The sequence below is a fragment of the Leptinotarsa decemlineata genome, unplaced genomic scaffold, assembly GCF_025532065.1.
Source record: "Leptinotarsa decemlineata unplaced genomic scaffold, Ldec_3_MD MMD2_tig00026328_RagTag_RagTag, whole genome shotgun sequence".
NCBI classification, from domain to species: domain Eukaryota; kingdom Metazoa; phylum Arthropoda; class Insecta; order Coleoptera; family Chrysomelidae; genus Leptinotarsa; species Leptinotarsa decemlineata.
Window position 1 is genome coordinate 10147307 of NW_027412688.1, and position 20481 is coordinate 10167787.

The 20481-nt window shown below is 36.2% G+C and overlaps 1 protein-coding gene across 7 annotated transcripts in view; it reads left to right on the forward strand.

Moving 5' to 3' along the window:
• Nucleotides 1-20481, forward strand: part of DIP2 (disco-interacting protein 2) — a 612353-nt gene that overhangs the window by 262668 nt on the left and 329204 nt on the right. The gene's annotated exons all lie outside the window — the stretch shown is intronic.

Below are 20481 nucleotides of genomic sequence, written 5' to 3' on the forward strand. Positions count from 1 at the left end.
TTCATACAATAAAAATTGTGTAGATATTTACTTTCATGAAAATCTCTCTTTCTTATTCGGTTTCTGCACAAAACATTAATATAGAAATTGAAAGAGATATATACCTTGTTTCCTTTTGCTTTTATTTCTGTATCAATATACTTTTTGCAGGCCCATCAGGAAAATGGAAAAATCGGAAACTGTAATAGATAGAAATTTGTTTGAAGTAGAAAAAAAGTTGTTTATTTGTTGTTTTAAAGTTTCGATAACCAGTCGGTTCGATGTGGGTGCTTTGATCACTCACTCAAATCGACCGCCGTGTTGGTCGGTGGTTCAAGCCCCAGGATTAACGATCGATATTCACTTGTTATCATCCAATCCGTGTTAGAAATCACACGTTAAAAGGTAAGACATTGTTAGTCCTTGGTTCGTACAAGTTTCGACTTCTGAGGGTTGTCGTTCATAGGGGTACGACAGCTGGTTAACAGAAAAACAGATTTTTTAAACAGAATTCACCAAGTAAACAATTATGGTAATACACCATTGAAATTGTCACTATATAAAAATTGAACCCGGTGAATAGATATCCAACTCGTATTAAAATAATATCAGAAAAAGTAAACATTTCGGTTCTCATCGAATATCTCCGGAACTAATCGGAATCTCTTAAATTTTAAAAACTTTTAGATATGCTCTAAAATGGACACCTTTTTTATAAATCAACTGACTTTTTATCTCTCAAGGTTTCCAATTAAGGGAACTTGGTAAAAAGTTCATTTCGATTTTGATTGATTTCTTTCTTCCCTTGATAGTTCACCACAATTTTTTCATAAAGATAAAGAAGTGAAAGCCAAAAACCTTTTTTTTACAAAGAAAAATTGTTTTGAGGTTTCAGTCGAAAGGCCATTAAGTCTCAAATACACCTCTGAATTGGTTTCAAATTGCTTTTACGTAGGTATGTCCTTATAATTCAGTACTGAATGTCAAATTTGACAGGAAAATGGGAACAGCAAATAGTCTTTATTAGGAACGAACGTTTCCTGATTGTTTCCACCTCTTAGATTCTCTCTGCTTGTCCTTTTTAATGGCCATTATTAAACTAATGACTGATATAGTATACATATTCTGAAAATACATATTCAGAAAATACGACAAACGTATTTTTTAATTATACATTGAGTTAGAATCGAGGTATTATTTAAGCGTGAATTGGTGAAATTTCTCCAAGATTTTTAGAGAGCTCATATTTTTTCTAAATTTATATATGCGAAAGGTACTTTAACGATACACAAGCTAGCTGAATCTCATATTCTAAGGTATTTTTTTACATAACGATTATGTGAAGTATCCTGTAAAGTTTGTCACAAAAATACAAGGAGCCAAAGAACACTGAATTTATTAGATGTAATACTGTTTTTAGGTGGTCTAGATCACATGGTGCCAATCTAATCTCACTTTTAGCATCTTTTATAATGCTAATTTAGCAAAACACGCGTCGACAAAAACTCTTTAGTTCTGGTGTTTTCATTAGATATAACTGTACGAAAACTCGATACAAGATTGGTATCAATATCGTCCAAAAGCCAACGACTACACCACTTTTTTATTCTGACTGATTCGGCCGTTACTTGTTTAAGATCCATAGTAATTTCAAAAACTACACCACTCGATTTGATATCTACAAACTTTATTTGATAATGTAAGAACAACTTGAAGTATTCAAATTACTTGAGAAAGCTACTGCGCTAGCGAAACATATTGTGATATTTTTCAAATAAAGTTTGTGGAGATCAAATCGTTAGGTGTAGTTTTTGAAAAAAAAAGACTATACCACTACTGGCACTACCACAAATTTTGAACCAATTACTTCGTTTCTCAGTGTTGTTTCGATTAAGCTCCATTATCATAAACATTTGCTTATTACTATATATAACTGTTTCGCATTCTTGAGCTGTCGAGTCGAAATTTACAATTACAACTCAATCTTCTCCGAAATAAAAAATAAACTGCTGAAGCGTAGGAAACGGTCTCTAATTAGAAACAGTTTGGATCAATTTATTTTCAGCTTTTATGTTTCAATATTTCATGTTTGGAATAATAGCTGTTTCTTATGACATCGCCAAGGCTGCATAATAAATTACACTCCTTGTTTATGACCTATTATTTTTATGAATATGCCATATGCTCGATCACTTCGGTTACTGGAAGAAGCTGATAATCGCAAATTATATATGGACAGTGGCAGTACGGAGAGTTATGGATTATTGTGTGGAACATAATTAGCAAGGATGTCGGATTAAACATGTTGTCGATAATGAAAGTTAATTTTTTCAAATTACCGTGCTTTTCCTGGTTAAGAACTTCATTGAAGAATTCATGGTCTGCCAAGGAAGGTAGATCTTTCATGGATATTAGCATACACTCTTCGAAATCCTCGACGATATCACATACTCGTAGATCTTGCATGCAGACAATTCCACAGTTTTTGTTATGATGTATGACCTGGAATGAGAAAAATATACAATATACTAGGTGGCCTAGAAGCTGGCAACAGAGCAGATGTAAAAGAGAATTGAATACAAGTAGTAAAGAAAACCGCAGAAGATACTTGAACAATCGTTTCAAGAGACTATTGAAAATAAATACAACATTCAGCAAAAATATTATAGGAACTCTAGAGAGCAAGATGAACCATAATGAACTGGTACGATCAAGAAAAATATTAGAAAATATTCGAGTGACTCGGCTTCAAAAGAGAAGATAAAACAAAATAGAAAATAGCAAGCGAAAGTAACGTACAAATTGAATTGAAACATGAATCAGATTATAATTTGATAAATTTTTATGCAAAATTAGGAGTAGAAAATTACAGATCAACTAATAGTGCCATAGGACTGCAAAGCAAATAACGTAATTACATAATATGATGGTCTGACCCCTCTGGACCTGTACGTTAAGGAGGATGCGTTAATGGCCATGTTACGATTGCGCACGGCTGGTGTAAACCTCGAAGTAAAAATAGGTCAATTGAGGCTGAGCCTATGGTGAGAACCGCTTACTGCGCAACCTCTGCTGCAGGCAGCCAGTGCAGTCGAACTTAGGTTTGTGTTCAATAAACCCTACAAAATACAAATAAAACAGAACACATAGTCAGATACTACAAATGCACTACGCATATATACAGACGGCTCAAAAACCAAAGCTCAGGATGTGGGGTGTACTCCAGATCACTATGCCTAAGGATTAAGTGGGGAATGGGAAAAAATACCAGCGTGGTTCAAACAGAACTGGCTGGTATCTCAATCGCCACAAAAAAAAATAACCAGGAAAGGAATTTCTGGCAACAACATAAAAATATGCACTGATAGAAGACAAGCCCTATTAGCCTTCAACCTCAGGGCTAGTACTAGAGTGCCACCAAGATTTAGCCAAAGCCTCGGTAGATAATAACATTATCCTGAAGTGGGTTAAAGAGCACGACAGGAGTAAAGGTAATCGCATTGTCGACTTTCAAGCAGAGGAAGCGGCTAGACTAACAATTTTAAGACCCAGTGACACCTATGGCCTGATGACTTCGACAATTGCGGAACTAGCCATGTTCAATCCTTAAAGAGATGGGAGGGAATCAAAGAATGCAATCTTGCCCTGGGAGACCCTGAAAAGCTGGCGCTGGAGAAATATCTGGCAATGACCAGGAAAAATCTACCCTTAACAGTAGAATTTCTGACTGGCCACTGTCAACTAAGGAAACACCTCCATAATATGGTGCTAGTGGACACACATCTATGCAGGATGTGTGAAAAGGAAGATGAAACTGTCGGGCATGTCCTATGCGAGTGTTCGGAATTATCGTAAATAAAAGAGTGTGTGTTCGGCGAGTCTTGGCCTACACCTGCCGATATAAAGGAGATGTCTCCTAGTAACCTGCCCATCTTCCTGGAAAAGGCAGGATGAACGATGGCCTAGGAGGGCCACTCCTCGGGAGGATGTACAATGGATCACATGTGGCCTAAGTGCTGTGGGTCTACCTCACCCTCCCTACTCTACAGATACAGAACATAATATGAACTTAGGAATTATAGGACGAATATACAAAATATCCAACTGAGGAAGAAGTAATAAAAAAGTGCAAGATAGAGCTTCTGCCGGAGACAATAAATTCGAAGGAGAAATATATATTAGCAAATTCACATTGAAAAGCAAAATACGTAAAGAATGGAACATAACATAAGTGGCAAAAAAAGAGACGAATATGTGACACTGAAGATCAATTACTCTCCTAAATTGCCCTCAAATAACATTTTCAGACTAAGAAAAATACCAAAGACATCATGAAGCAGATTGTTGAAAAGTCATGGAGATGAAACTGAAGATTGTATGTTGTATGGATTGTCTTCAAAAGTGCCATTGACACTTTCTAAAGAAACAGAATGGCGAGAGAATCTGAAATTACATAAGAAATTGAGAAAATGCTGCAAATCATACTGAAAAAAAGAAACTTGGAAAATAAATGGCAAAGTTCAACACGAATCTGTAGTATGAAGCAAGGAGACCCAGTTTTCCCAACATAATTCAACACATAGATACCAGAACAGCTATTAAAATCAATAGGAACACACATACATACGATAAAGAAGAGATAATGAAAACTAAAAGCACTGTAATAAAATTAATAAACTTACTTGAAAATGAAGTAAAGAAATATGGACTGAATATAAATGAAATGAAAAAGTTGAAGACTTTCAACAACTACCTTGGTGTGACAAAAGAATCCAATAATGAAGGAAATGAAGAAGATAAAGTAATTTGATACAGAAAACTACGTATAAGAACAATAATATAAAACATAAATACGGACACTTATTATTTATGCGATGGAACCAACAAAGATAAATAAAAAAGTAAAAAGACATATGAAAGCTAAAAAGAAAAATGATGAAAACAAATCCGCGACGAAAAAAAATAACCAAATTGAAAAGCTTCATTTGAAAATATAGTGGGAGTAATCACATCGTAACGATTAGAATGGTTAGAACACAATGAGACGGCCATCAGTGGAGATTATTATAAAAATAACAAGGTGGACACCAATTCAACAGAGTCGAGACCAGGAAACATGATAATGGGACGACATAGGAAAGGGCCTAGAAGCATAAAAAATAAAACAATGGAAAAATAAGAAAATATGGAAACTATTAACCAAATGAGCCAAAATCCACAATAAATAGTAAGATATGGGATAAGGGGTCTCCCTTTCTCAAAATAAGATATACGTCATAATCCAAATGGATTATATGGCAATGAAAATGATGTAACAGAAAATAGGGGAAATTTACCATACGATGTGGTACAGCATTCTAGATCTAATGAGGTCATTGTCTGTTTCGCTACTATATTTCCACTTTTTGTCAACCCGAGCAACTGAGTAAATAACATAAATGATAAATCTCGCGTGATTAGACACTGTGCAAGAAATTTATTCGGCGCGAAAAACTTTGAAATAATGTACTTGTTTCCAAATAGAAAGCTACCTCGTTTTGTATAATTCATTCTGGTGAAGAAACTAGCAGAGCATTAAATGTTGTTATGAACTGGATTATTTATATTGACATTGTGCGATCTTTTTTTTTTGTAGCAATAGTGGAATTCAGTTTTACTGTTCGATGTGGGTGAACGTGAAAGGTTTTTTGTTGGTACAAACAGCTTCATTGATCCGCATTGCATAACGTAGTGTGTTTGGAACTTTATTAGGTTTGTAATTGTGGTGAACATGTCACGATCTGATGTGCTCTAAGCAGGTTAACTTCGATAATAACTTTGATTATTTATTTTTCATGATATAAACGCCGATCGGTGTCAACAAACTTTATTAACTTGTCGGGTACTTGTACTGGTGCCGACGATGATTTTACAGTTTCCATCTTTGACACTGCGTGTTCCGTTACCAGAAAATATGTTTTACCTCGACCATATGTTGTGTAATGAGTACCGAAAAATAAAACTTCATTAGTCGTTGGGAAATCCTTAACGCTATATATGTGTCATTGTCTTTTGTAATTCGCTAATGTTTCAGATTTAGGTAATACGGTAACGATTTCATTAACCAGTTTGGCATAATTCTTTGTTTTTCACGTGCTTTATTGTTCGTAACAATTACATTGTCGTATTGTAACAAGGCCATTTCCGAGGACATTCCATTCAATCTCTCGTTGAAGATTAAAACGTAATCGATTTGGAACCTTTGATATTCTAATGACTTCATACAGTGTGAGACAAGAATAAGGCATCATCATTAGTAGCTTTTCCTAAAAGCTATATCTTTAGAAAGCAATGCCGTTTTTTTTATGATTTGGTTTTTCTAAGGAAGTATTGTCACTCTTAAGAAACTATCTCTCCAATAAAACTCAGAGTTGTTGTGGATGGGACTGTATCAGATCTGTGCCGGTGTCAAAGGGAGTGCCGCAAGGATATCTCCTTGGACCCCTGCTTTTCATCTTGTACATCAGTGGTTTTCATCTGTTTCTAAAAAAATACAATATAAACCAGTACGTCTCAAGAGTCTACCTCTGCTCAGTTGTATATTAACCGTGATCTTCACACCATCTCTGATATTCACAAGGCCCATAAGCTCAAGCATAATACTGAGAAATCTGCAATAATGATGAGTACGTAGTGAAAATTAAATATTTTCCTCCGTGAACGAGATCAAAAAGCTAGGAGTGTGGTTCAACCCAGAACTCCGCTTTACTAAACGTGTCAGCTATCTGCGTCAACTCTTAGGCAACTGTTTCGAGATCGGCTCATAGTCAGCGAAACTACGAGCTGAATTTGTGGTGGTATTAGTTTTTGAAGAAACTTGGGTATCAGACATATATTAGGACCAGGATATCTAGTTTTCTGCCATTTTCCACCTACATTGTGAACTGGATATTATTTTTCCTACTATTCACATATCTACATGTGTTCTAAACAAGGTATTAGATCTCAATATGTGATACGAACCAAATGATTAAGTAACCATTAGAATGATTAAAAAATGAAATGCAACCGGGTGCTTATTATTCAGAAAAGTTGATTTGCACTCTTAAATATCGAGAATCATGCATGTCAACGACAACATAAAAAAAAAATTGGTATTATTTATTGTTGATATTTATACGTTATAAGTGAAAAATATTTCCCATCTCAGCTAAGAAACCTTCATAATACGTTATTTTTCATTTTTTCAATTAAGAATCAAAATTTTAGTGAGTTAAACCATATGGATGCACAAGATTCAGGTACATATCTTTATACAAGTGAAAAAATAACATAACATATACAAGTTTTCGTTTTGTGTTCTTGATGTTATTTGCAGTTTTTTTCAGATGCATCAGAAAAAATTGACAATTAAGGTGTGTATTTTTGTATTGCGTGTATGCAATAAATTGGAACCAATTTCATAATTATTAATGTTCTTCATAAAAAGTTCTGCAAAGAGTGAAACGTAAAATTCAACCATCGTGTATCACATCCTTTTTAGTCTTATACGAGGTTTGTCAAAAAATAATTCATCTCGAAAATTGTTATTGAAAAAAAAGCTGCTCAGAATAAAAAATCACATTCGAAAATGCAATTGCATTAATTCACAATTGAAATCGGGGTTAATTTTTCGCCAATGTTTCTATTTTATGAATTGACGTTGAGTTTTCAATTTCAACAACAGGGGCCCTTTCCAGTATGCTGTGAGTTCCAGTGTCAACCAACAGTCTGTTGCACTCTGCATTAAATTGATTTGTGTGATTAGCAATATGCACAAGTCGATATACAGTCCATCTAGCCTCTAACTTCAGAAAAATGTTGAGAGGAGGTAGCTCTAGAAGGATCTCCATGGCCGCTGACGGTGTGGTACTAATGGCACCACTGATGGCTAGACGAGCCTGTCTCTGTAAGCCAGAGAGCTTCGCCTGGGCCGTTTTCTGTAAAGCCTTCGGCCACCAGGTGAACATTGATCTGACAATTATCACATAAATCCGATGGATTTGTTTGGTACCCAAACCCCAAGTTTTACCACAAATCCTTCGACATGTCCATAGGGACAGTCTAGCTTTGTGTAAAACTTTTTGCAAGTGAGCGTTCTAGGTGAGTTTTTTTATCAAGGTCAATGCTACCTCCGTTCCACCCATTGAGGAAAAGTGGCGTTAGATCGTCCAATTTTCTCCTCTTAGTGGAGGGGATTATCACAGTTTTGCTGGGGTTGACAGACATCTGCTCCTTCAGGCAACAACTGTGAACAACGTCCATCATGCTTTGAAGGATATTACAAGCTATCCTTCCCGACGTGGACCTTGCCAATATGACAAGGTCATCTACATAAGCTTGCAGATATACTTTTCTTCTGTCGAGGGCATCAGGCAGACTTTCCAATTTAGACCAAAAAAGTTGGTAATTATCGACCTATAGTGCTCGCCGTTGACCTGGTCTGGCAACGTCGTTCTTAGACAAATATGAACTAATGACGCCACCAGCCTAAAATCTACACCAAGCAGTGCCTCTTTCTGTATGCATTGGAAGCTCTTGGATCTCATGTGGAATGGTATCGGTCCAAATTCAACAATTTTGTTTGTTCACGTATCCATTCATCCAGAAATGGGCCTCATCGCTGAAGATGATTTTTTGATGAAAATTAGGGTCAGTTGCTAACTGCTCCAGGGCCCATTCAGCGATCACATATCGTTGTACATGGTCGTTCACCTTCAGTTCCTGGGTCAGTTGAATTTTGTACGGGCCTAAGTTCCGACGCAAAATTCGCTAGGTTGCCGAGATCCTGTGAACGACGCGAAATATACTGCCTAGGATTTTTCTGCACACTCTCACAGACGGCAGCGATGTTTTCGGTAGATCTAGCGTTTCCTCGACGTACGAGTGTTTGTCGATTGTTTACTGAACAGTGAACTCAAGTTCATCCACCACATTGCGAATAGTCTTTCGGTTGGACGATTATGGTGACCGTAAAGTGGGCAAAACGCACGTTACAGAACACTCATTTTCATGAAACAATTTTTATAATTGCACGTGTTGTTGAATGATATGCCCGTCCATAGTGATTTGGCAAAACAGACTGAATAAATGGCAACTAATTCCACAGATATAGCTTCAACAAGATGTCCGTTATCAATTGTCCAAGTTCGGAAGACCCTATATTACTGTTTGGAATTTTCCCAAAAAAATATTAATATTTTCGACCCATCACTTTCCCTAAGGTTTTCTTCATGCTTTATTAATTTATACTCGAGTTCTAGAGAATAGAGATAACCTCATCTCCACAAAGTTTATTACTTCACATTTGTCTTAGTCGCAGAATTTAAAGTTTGAAACTTTTGCAAACCAGAACAAACTTTCGGCATAACTATGAAGGCAAATATTGTTGGCGGAGAAAATGAAGTGTCTCGTTCGTTTTCTGTTCTGAAACAAGAATTAATAATGGAGTTTAAAAGAGTCGCCGACAAGTGAAAGAAGCAACTACTGTCAACTACTAGTTACGGTAAATGCGAGCATTAAATGTGGTCATGCGAAATATTCATTAGCACCATTTTGTGACATGTTAGAATGTATGCCGTGGGAGTAAATGAAGCGAGCAAGAAAAGTAAGACATTAGGAAGCTAGGTAATGAAAGAACTCCAACAAAAGCTCCCCCAAATGCCTTATTGATGAGGAATCCACACGGAACTACTTATGAATTCGTGTAACAAAGCCTTCTGCCCCGTTGTTCACTGATGATATCAAAGAAAGGCTCAGATAAAATTCATGTCCGCAAAATTTTCAGTAGTTGAGTTATTGCCAGTATGATTGCGTACCTATTATCTCTCCCATTATATCTGTTGATAAATGAATGTTTTGCTCATAGGGTTTTTCCAGCAATATTTAAAAAAAAACTGTTGTCCTACCCTTTTTGAAAAAACGAGATCCTCACAATATTGACCTATACTTGGGAAAGTTATCTAGGTAATTGTCAAAAGCAGAATAATAACATACTCAGAAGCTAATAATAATCTTTTCTGTCCTGAACAATTTGCGTATAGAAAGGGTAAGTCTACAATCAATGCTTTTTTAAATATAATATTTAGTGTAGTGGTAGGTCTTGAGGAGGACAGGCATTCCTTCATAACGTTGTGAGATCTATCGAAGGCATTTGATTGTGTTTCGCATAATATTCTGATTTAGAAACTTTCCTTTTATGATATCCGTGGACTATCTCTTGAATTTTCTGAATCGATAGATCACAGTGTGTATCATTACATGGGATTGAATCGAATGTGAAATCTGTCAAACATGGTGTCCCTCAAGGTTCTGTTCTGGGGGCAATTTTGTTTGTTCTATATATGAATGACCTATAGTACCATATGATTCCTAAAAATGTTTTCTATTTGCGGACGGTACCACTTTGGTGGAGTGTCACAGTAATGTGAATGATTTGATTTTGTCTGCCAATGTCACCATGAAGTCTGCAAGTAACTGGTTTGTTTCAAATAGACTTCTTCTCGACGAGGGTAAAAATCAAAATTTTATAATTTCCACAAATACAAATTCAACCTCAGGTAAAAGTGTCAAGCTACTTGGGATGCATATAGACGACAGATTGAACTGGTAATGCCATATTGACAAACTGGCCAAGAAATTATTAAGCGTAATATTTATGATTCGTAGACTGAAGGAATTCGCCGGTATCAGAGCGGTCAAATCTTCTTACTTCGGTTTATTCCATAGTCACATGGCATAGTGTTGTGGGGGATTCTTGTCATTCTAATAAAAATTTTGTATTGCAAAAACAGTTATACGTCTGATATCTAATGTCAACTTTAGAGATCATTGTCGCCCACTTTTTAATCATCTTAAAATTATTCCGCTTACTTCAGCTTTTATATATGAAACATTGATAGAAATTCTTAAAAATATATCAAACTACATTTTACCATGAATATCCAACAAGATCAGGAAATATCATAAGAATTGACAGATTGAGACTAAGAAAAATTCATTGAATTTGAAATTCTATAATGAATTACCATGTCACATAAAACAACTCAGTTTCTACTGTTTCATGCGAAAACTGAAGTCTATTTTTTGAATCACTATTCTTCATCCACATATGAATATATGTTATACAACATAGATAATTCGTGTGACTTCGAGTCAGATGAATATATGTTATACAACAGAGATGATTTGTGTGAACTCGAGTGACTAATGATTGTTCTCATTTTTAATATTAGTTGTTTGATGTTTGATTGTTCAATTGTATTTGTTATTGTGTACATTGTTCTGTTATACAATCATTGTGATAAAGTTCTATTTGTATATATGACGATATATTTATAACTTTTTTGTTTTGAATTGCTACAAATATTTGTTTAAATGTATAATGTAGCCAATAAACTTTTTTATGTATAAGAAATATATTAAAGAAGAAAGTAATACAAATCATGAAATTATGAAACAACAACAAAATGTATCTGACGCTTCGGGGCGCCTTCATTGATTCCAGTGGAGCACTTGCCAGACCCAGAAAAACCTGCAGCACCACATCATCTGAAGATCTTGACATGCAGTAAACTATTCTATTATATTCTATAGGGATCATCAAATCATACCACCGGAGCTATACGTCGGGAAAAAAGCATAATTCTGAGGAAATACTAAAACTATCTTTAAAACTTCAAGGTCGTTGGATATACCCGTGTAAGAAATTTGATTTTAAACGTCTCGAATGGCTTTTGTGGGACGTTAGATAATCAAAATCAAAATTGTTGAACTCTAACATATTTTAGACAAACAAAAAAGAGGCTTCATTTTTCAATAAAGAAGATATTGAAATTGCATGTAGAACAGGTAATAGTGTGTTAATTATAGTGTGGAACTTATCTAAGATATATATTGGTCAAACTGGCAGAACTTTTGGCAAACGCCATCAGGGACATATGAGCTATGTAAATAAGAAAACAAGTTCAATATATTCAAATCATCTGAATATTACTAACCGTTATTTTTAAGATCTCGACACGTGTTTCAATTACCAAGTGATCATCTTCAAGAGGAAGATTGAACTCAGTTCAGACATTTTACTGAATGATCAACTGGATTCAAATGGAGCATCATTACTGAACTAGTTTTCTTAGAAACTGATGAAGTATTATTGATGATGTAGAATTGATATAATATGCTGTAGGTTATCATAATTGAGGATATTCCTTAGGTATATAATAATTGAGTAGATGCTTTAGGTAATTATGATCGAGTAAGTACCTAAGTAGATGGTCTCAATTGTGATTACGTGGGGTGTATAAATATTAGAGTTAAGAATGAACTTTCAGTACATAATTCACTACGAAAAAGTTCCTGTGTTAGCGAAACATGTAATATTTTTCGAAAATGAAGTTGTGGGTATCAAACCGAAAGGTTCAGTTTATGAAATTACTATAGATACTCATCAAGTAAAGGCCGAATAAATCAGAAATTTGAGAGCCGTGTGTTGGTGTTTTTAGGTTAGGGTTCGTAAAACTCTTATTGTGAACTAGAGTAATATGAACGTGTTTGTTGGTTTCAGAATTGTGGGCTTTAAAAATTGAGATTTTTTTTGGAGTTTTTCGAGGTTTTAAGGATTGAATAAAGAGTATTATGGGTGAGGTTTGACAGATGTAGGAACGTGAGGTTAGAAATTGTAAAATGAAGTTTTGTGGGTGTGCAATTGATAGGTTGGAGAGTTGTGGCTTTGAGAGTTGGGTGTTGAAATTGTCTTGGTTTATGGATTTATGTTTTGTGGTTGTGAGGGTTGTAGCTTAAGGATTTGCAAAAGTTTGGTAGCGAGTTTTCAGTTTTTTTTTTGAGTTCAATAAATTTGACGATTGTTGTAGAGTAGTGGCTCTGGTGTTAATAAAAGGGTTAATTAAGGGTTAATTATGAAAAGATATCAGGAAGGATTAAGATGGGTCCCATAGCATAGAGGATTTTGTGAAAAATAAAATACCGAGAAAAACTGAATTATTTCAGTTTACAATTCATATATCTCAAAAGAATGATGAAGTATGAGAAGTCTGACATCTGGTTTGGATTTAACCTTCAGAGCGGTATAATACTTTTATGTCTATTGAAATACTTTGTCGACACTTCATTAGTTCGGACTTCCATTGATTCCATATGATATAAATTTATTTGAAATCCCTGAAAGAATCTGTAAAAAATTATAAAGGTTAGCTAAAAAATAACAATTATATTAAGCAAAAAACTGAAATTACAATGAAATAAAATACAAACATAAACCCAAAAAATTAAAATAAAAAATTGAACTATTACCATTAGATGAAAATTATAAACACGAAATGAAAAATTAAAATTAAAAGATTCCACAATCATCTTTGGGTGAATCTGTAAAAAATTATAAAGGTTAGCTAAAAAATAACAATTATATTAAGCAAAAAACTGAAATTACAATGAAATAAAATACAAACATAAACCCAAAAAATTAAAATAAAAAATTGAACTATTACCATTAGATGAAAATTATAAACACGAAATGAAAAATTAAAATTAAAAGATTCCACAATCATCTTTGGGTGATAACTGGATTCATTCCTCCGAGATCTGACTATTTATAGGTCATTCGAGTGCTTTCACCTATCCCCTATTCCTCATCTGCCCTTCATCGGATTTAGCGGAAGCTGGCGGGAGTTGGTCGTGTTATGCTTGATTAGAGGTCTCCATATGTTGCGTATCTCTACGCTAGCTTGACTAAATGAGTTGGACAACATATACGCGGCTTCTCCTCTTTGTGAATGATTTCAGCTTGAGCCCACTTGATGTTATGTTGATGACTTCAAACATGCTCTGATATTCCTGATTTGCTGGTTTCTCCTCGCTGTGTGTGTGTTTCTTGTGCTCAGCAAAGCGAACGTTCGATGGCCTCTCAGTTTCACCGATGTATGATTCTCTGGACTCGCAGGGTATCCGGTAAATGCAATTCTTGGAATCGCAGTCCGCGTTGGGTGGCCTGGTTTTCGTGAGACTGCTACGGATAGTGTTCCCAGATCTGAAACGGGTTCCAATATTATACTTGGACCCAATCCTTCTTATCCTTTCCGACAATCCTCTGTTGTAGTACTGACTGTGGCGGCTTCTCTTTCTTGTGGAGCTCTTGCTGTCTTCTAGCTGAAGCTTGTTCCATCATCACTTTGGAGTAGTCATTCCGTTGAAGGTAATTTTTGATGATGCCTAGTTCCTTTTCGAGACTTTCCTTTGTATTACAGAGCCCAAAAGCACGGTCTAGTAGAGTCTTGATGATTTCTCTCTTAGTCGATTGATGGTGGTTGAATTCCTAATTCAGATACTGTCCTGATTAACGGAAAAACAGATTTTAAAACAGATTTTTAAAACAGATACTGTCCTGTGTGAGTGGTTTTCGATACACAGATGTTTCCCATTTCGTGTTGGTCCTCTTCACCAATACGTCTAAGAATGAAAATTCGTTGTGGACTTCCTTCTCCATTGTGAAAGTGATGGAAGGACTTACGTTGTTGATGTGCTTCAGGAAGGTGTCTAGTTCTTCATTTCCATGGTTCCATATTATGAAGGTGTTGTCCACGTATCTCAACCAGACTCGGAGCTTCTTGTGGGCTTCTTCAATGGCCAGAGTTTGTTTGTATTTTATTTCAATGTAATTTCAGTTTTTTTGCTTAATATAACTGATATTTTTCAGCTAATCTTTTTGATTTTTTACAGATTAATTCAAGTATTTCAAATCAATCTATATCATATGAGACAATGGAAGTCCGAACTAGTGAAATAAACCACGAAACATTATCAACCACCTTCAAACATACTTTGTCGAGTTGTGTAATTGAATGATCATATATGAGTTTCTTTCTTGGGTATCAAGCTGTGCCTTGCGATTTCGAATCGTGTTATAAACTTGAAAACTTGAAGGTGCGCCAATATACCGCCCACCCGACATTTTGTGAGATCGGTGGCAATGTTGCAGATGCAGTGCCTTCAACGACTCTAACTCAGCATCCCACATTTAATTTTTTCCACTTCGTTAGTTCAATGAGAGTGCTATCGGCCGTCGTGTCATCGAAAAGCAGTATTTTATGGAGTGAATTTCGACGCAACGAGTGTTGATGACCCCGGCAAGGTTGAAGACCGGTTTGGAATAATAATCGGAAATTGTAGATAATATTTACCGGGTGGCACGAAACAGTCGATCTTGAGTGTGTCCGGAAATGAAATATTTTTCCCACGGTACTGATTTTGGTAGTTATCAATTCAGATACAAGGTTTTGATGCATTCAATCGGGCTCAACAACTAGGTGTTCCATCATACTAGGTATCATTGTGTATGATGAACTGAATTGGACGCATCATGCAAAGAAATGACTTTCAAACATAAATTGAAAGAAAACCCGTACGAAACAACTACTATTATATACACATTGAATTATACAAAAACACTTTTTCCTATTCAGTTTACACTTTGAAAATTCGTTATGGAATTGAATCAGATATCTTTCACAGGATTCTTACACAATATAATAAATGAAAGAGGTAAAATTATACTCATATAGAACACTGTCATACTCAATGGCGGACATCTATACTTCAGAGAAAGACACTTGTTTTGTTGCTTTTTCATCACCAATCTGTATAACATTACAAGATAAAGCAATCAATCCATTTGCTCATTTGATTTAATCCCAGCCATGAGAATCTCATTTAAATTGAAAGGGGTATATTTTTAGAAGAGATCGATTTTTGGAAAGAAAGATTTTGGCTTTCTACTTCTCCATCTTTGTATAAAATTCAGTCTAATACTTATAAATACGAAAGTCACTCACTGTTACTGTTACCAATATTTATTTACTTATACAGTGCATTCCATTTAAAACGAGCCACCCTGAATAACTTTTGTACAATGATTTGCAGAAAAAATAAAAAAAAAACACGTCAACAGTAGTATACAGGGGGACACATTTTTACATATTCACATTTGATCTAACTTTCCCTATCTCACTCCCAGAGCACATCATCATTTTTTTTTGAATAGATCACCCTATATTGTTTCGCATTCTAAGATGCTCCATGACGAGCAGATTTCAATAAAGTATAAGTATAGGTAACATCCAATGTGAATATGTCAAAATGTGCCCCCCTGTATACTATGGTTGACGTGTTATACCAAAAGTTATTCAGGGTGGCTCGTTTTAAATGGAATGCACTTTATTAGTAAATAAACACAGAAGTTGTAAAGCTTATTTGAAGTTAGGATTAATGGAATACATGTTTTTATTAAGACATAGGTAGGAAAAAAGGAATAATAATAATTGATATAATGATTCGTGATGAAGCTTATCGTAATGAACGAATTTTTTCCATTTTCAATTTGTATAGTAAAAACACGTAGTACAATTTGTACATTTCCGGTACACCTCTCTCACATTTCCGATGTGGGAGAGGTGTCTCGCAAGAGCCCTCGGCGGTTACTCATCTAACGCTGGAAATGTAGCTTTCCTAACATGAGTGCCCCCCGGGGTAACGTAAGGGTATGCGGTGCAGACCACACGGCGTACACCCAAAAGTTGTTGATGAACCGCCCTATCCCGCACCTATACGGGTAATGGGCGCGACATCTTCGACATATGATGTGTGGTAGAGGATGCTCGTGAGAGTCCTCGACGGTTACTCATCAAACGTTGGAAAGGGAACTTTCCTGAGTTCTAGGGGGGAGGTGAGTGCCCGCTCGCGGCTGGAGGCTAGTGAGCCTCATCTCCAACTGGCGTTGGCCTCTTAGGGGCAGCGGCTCCGCTAGCGGGTAAAGGGATACAGGGTTGCGGTAATCCATTCATGGGTGCATTGCAGCCCCATTATGAGGCACTGGACGGCTTATGCTTATGCTCGCCTGCTTCTGTACGGATCCAAGCGTTCGAGGTGTCGGGGCTTGCGGTCCTTCCGGGCTCTAGTATCCGAGTCTAGCCTTGGAGGGCACCAAGGCAGACGCTTGAGGTGTTGGAACCCGGTTGGACGGAGCTACTAGTATCCGAGCTTAGGACCCCGGCCGGCCACTTCCGGGACCATATTCCCAATTGATTTGGCATGGTTGGCGGGGGCAGGTGTGCGACGCGAGCACTCTCTGGCGAAAGAGGAGCTTAGTTAACTTGTACGAACGTTCGGTCGAACGCTGCCGATGGTCCTGTCTCTTGGTTAGCCACACTAAGTAGATGTAAGGAAGCAATTCCGGGTTCGGTGAGCGGGAGGAAGCCCTGCGAAATCCTGTTGGTGTGGGGTGAGGGGCGATACCCGCAAGGATTTCCCGAAAATCCACCCCTCCACACCCGATCGCATCCAACGCCAGGGTGCGTCTGGGGGTCCTAACCGGCCCCCCAGGCCCCTCGGTGCGGTCGTAACTATGACTCTCTTCCTGTACATTTCCGATACGCGATATTGGAAGATAAATCAGAAAAAAAAGTTAAAGAACCATAGAGGATAACCAAGGAAAAAACTAGTATCACTATTTTTTTGTAATATTAATAATCAAAGATAATGTTTAGCATGTTGCCTGTAGAAACGTTCTTCAACCAAATTGTTGATTTTTTTCTTATATAGAGAAATATGATCATTGTTACTGATGGACTCTGGAAGTTGACAATACAATATTGGGGCTCTCGGTACGAGTATTAAAGCGGGAGAGAATAATCCTTCGTACCAATATTTTAACGGAGATCAAACCATGTCTAAAGTCGCTTGGGGCTGTGTTCACGAGATGGAGCTGTTACTATACTCTGTCCATACAAACGACAGAGTTGTCGAAAAGATTATCATGCATAGTGCACGTGACCTCCCAAGCAAGGCTGCTTGTACAGAGACGCACGAAAGAACGACCGAACTTTTGTTTAATAGTTTGCGGCTGGGTATAGGAATTTTTTTAAGTGGAGTGTAGGAACACAAATTAGCAGTTTTTGCAGCCACATCAATACTTGACATTTTGAGCATTTCAATCTTTAAAATACCGTATATGTACACACCACAGACGTTTAAACGTAACTCGCCACTGCGACCCTGTAGCGCTATACCTGAATGAATTCCGCCAGCCGATTGCAGTTAAATCTGATTGGCCAGCGTAAAGAGGCTTGTTTTTTTCACTCAATGGATTCAAATGTGCGTGATAATCACGCATATATCATTGTTTAAGTTACTTTGTTTGTTTGACAACAGAGTTTAGTCAACAATCTTTTTCGCGTTGAAATTATTCGAGTCCCAAGCACTTTGTTGTTTGGGTCGGATTTTTCCTGCACTGATGAGAGGTAATATTTCGAAACCGGTCTGTAGGAGATCTACTCGAATAATTTCTGCTGGAAGAAGGAGAAACATCTGCGAGACTAACTCCTGTTAGCTATCTTGCATTAATGTCTGTCGGATATATTTCAATATTCAGCTTGATAGTAGCCAGGGAACTAGTTGTTTCTCGGCAGGCATTCACCAGAACCTACGGTGTATGTAGTTGAGAGACATCAATATTTCGAGATTTCATTTCGAAATATTCATTTTCTAGTACATATGTACTTCTTCCCAATAGTCTTTAGTCACGGTTTGATATCTATTAAAGTCCAATTCATCAACTTTCACAGGCGTTTGAGTCAATTTTAGAAGTACATACTATGAAACAGTTGTTGAGTTTTGAGTGTGTAAATGAAATAGATCACAGGACGAAAAACAAATAAGGTCTATACTGTGACAAGAACCTAACAATGGGGAAAATTCAAATTTTGTCTCTTGGCACCTGTAGAGATTTACAACAAATTTTCAATTCATATCTCACTGAGCGCATACAAAATTTCAAATGAGAAGAAAATATATTTGTTGCGAAAATTCCACAAGGATCACTCTTGAGGCCTCTTTCATTAACAATTTATATAACTCAGGTCAAACAGTTCGTTACATCTTGTAAACTACATATGTATACTTATGTCGAATCCAGAAAATCTGTAACTCCAATTTTTGAAGATAAGATCGATCAAGAATGAGCAAAAAGTAACCTTCACGTTGTTGTTATGAAAAATGATTAGAGTCATTGAAGTTTCTGATAGTTCAGAGAGTCTTACTTCAATTTTACATGATTCTTGTTTCACTATTAATTAACAGATTATGGCATGAACTTAATATTTTAGTATCGCAGTAATTTTCCTGTATTTGAATACTGTCTTCTCTAGTTCTTTTTTATAGTTAATTTCATGAAACATTTCTAAAGTAAAATGGACATTTTACAGAGCTTATGTAGCACTGAATATCACGAACTTTTTCATTTCATCCAATCGATTGGTTTTGAATTTTGTGTTCAAAGAAAATTGCGAATGATGTTATAGTATAGTATTATTAATTATTTAACAGTGAGTCTAGCCGAATCTATTCCGAACAATATCAGTATTTTCAAACTGCAAACCTTGAACTGTCCACAATTCATAGCTTCATTAAAAAAATCATGAAAAGTAGACTTAGGAGGATGCTTTGAAAATTCATTTCTCAATCATTTAATAAAAAAATACTCACATCTCATGCCCATTTAACGGGAGCAGATTTTAATAATGGCAATTAAAATCCAACATGAACTTTATCTCGCCTCCATTCTGTTCATCAGCACCCAACGAAAATTTAATTGAGTCAGTAATTTTCAAGATCCATCCAAGCATCATAGCGGTTAGAGTAGCGCAGTTGATTATGTTCGTCGGTAAAATTATTAACCGAATAAGTTTATAAATCGATACAGGAATCTCTTTTATTTCAACAATTTCTCAACCGAATTCAATCAAGACATCCAATTACGTTTTCTAGTTAGCGAGTAATGCCTGCTATTCGTGAGGTGAAGCTCGAATAAATGGAGCTCCTTATGGTGGTTTTGCATTTTCGTGAGCTGGAGTGGGAATTGAGTAAAATGAACCCCTCCGTTTTCACAAGTAGCTCTCGTTATGTGTAGCATAATGTTATCCTTTCTCGTCTGCGGTATTCGCTATCAGTCTTTGTCCTTGTTCGAAATTTCGGTAGGTGTAGAGAATATGTGATTTTTGAAATATAACCAGACATTCAGGAAACATTTTGTTCGGTCTCAAGATCTTTCTATCCAAATAATTATTTTTTCAAGTGAATTGTGAATCTTAAATTTTTAGTATTTAGCCTAGAGTTGTCAGCTCTAAAATTTCTACAACAAAACAGACTGTTTTATGGCATTATTTTTATTTTAGTTATTGTTAACTAATCTTGTTTGAGTTATTCAGTTTCTTATTATTCTCAAGGGTCTCCCAATCTGGGTTTTCCAGTTGGTCTTCTAATGTATGGGTCTTTTCTAATCCACTTATCCCCATAAAATTCTATATTCCCGAATATCTCTACCCAGCAACACGTATATTTAGGACTATTTCCATGTAAATATTGTAAGCTACAAAAAGCAAGATTTTCAATTCCTTTATTGTTCCATGTGCCCCTTAT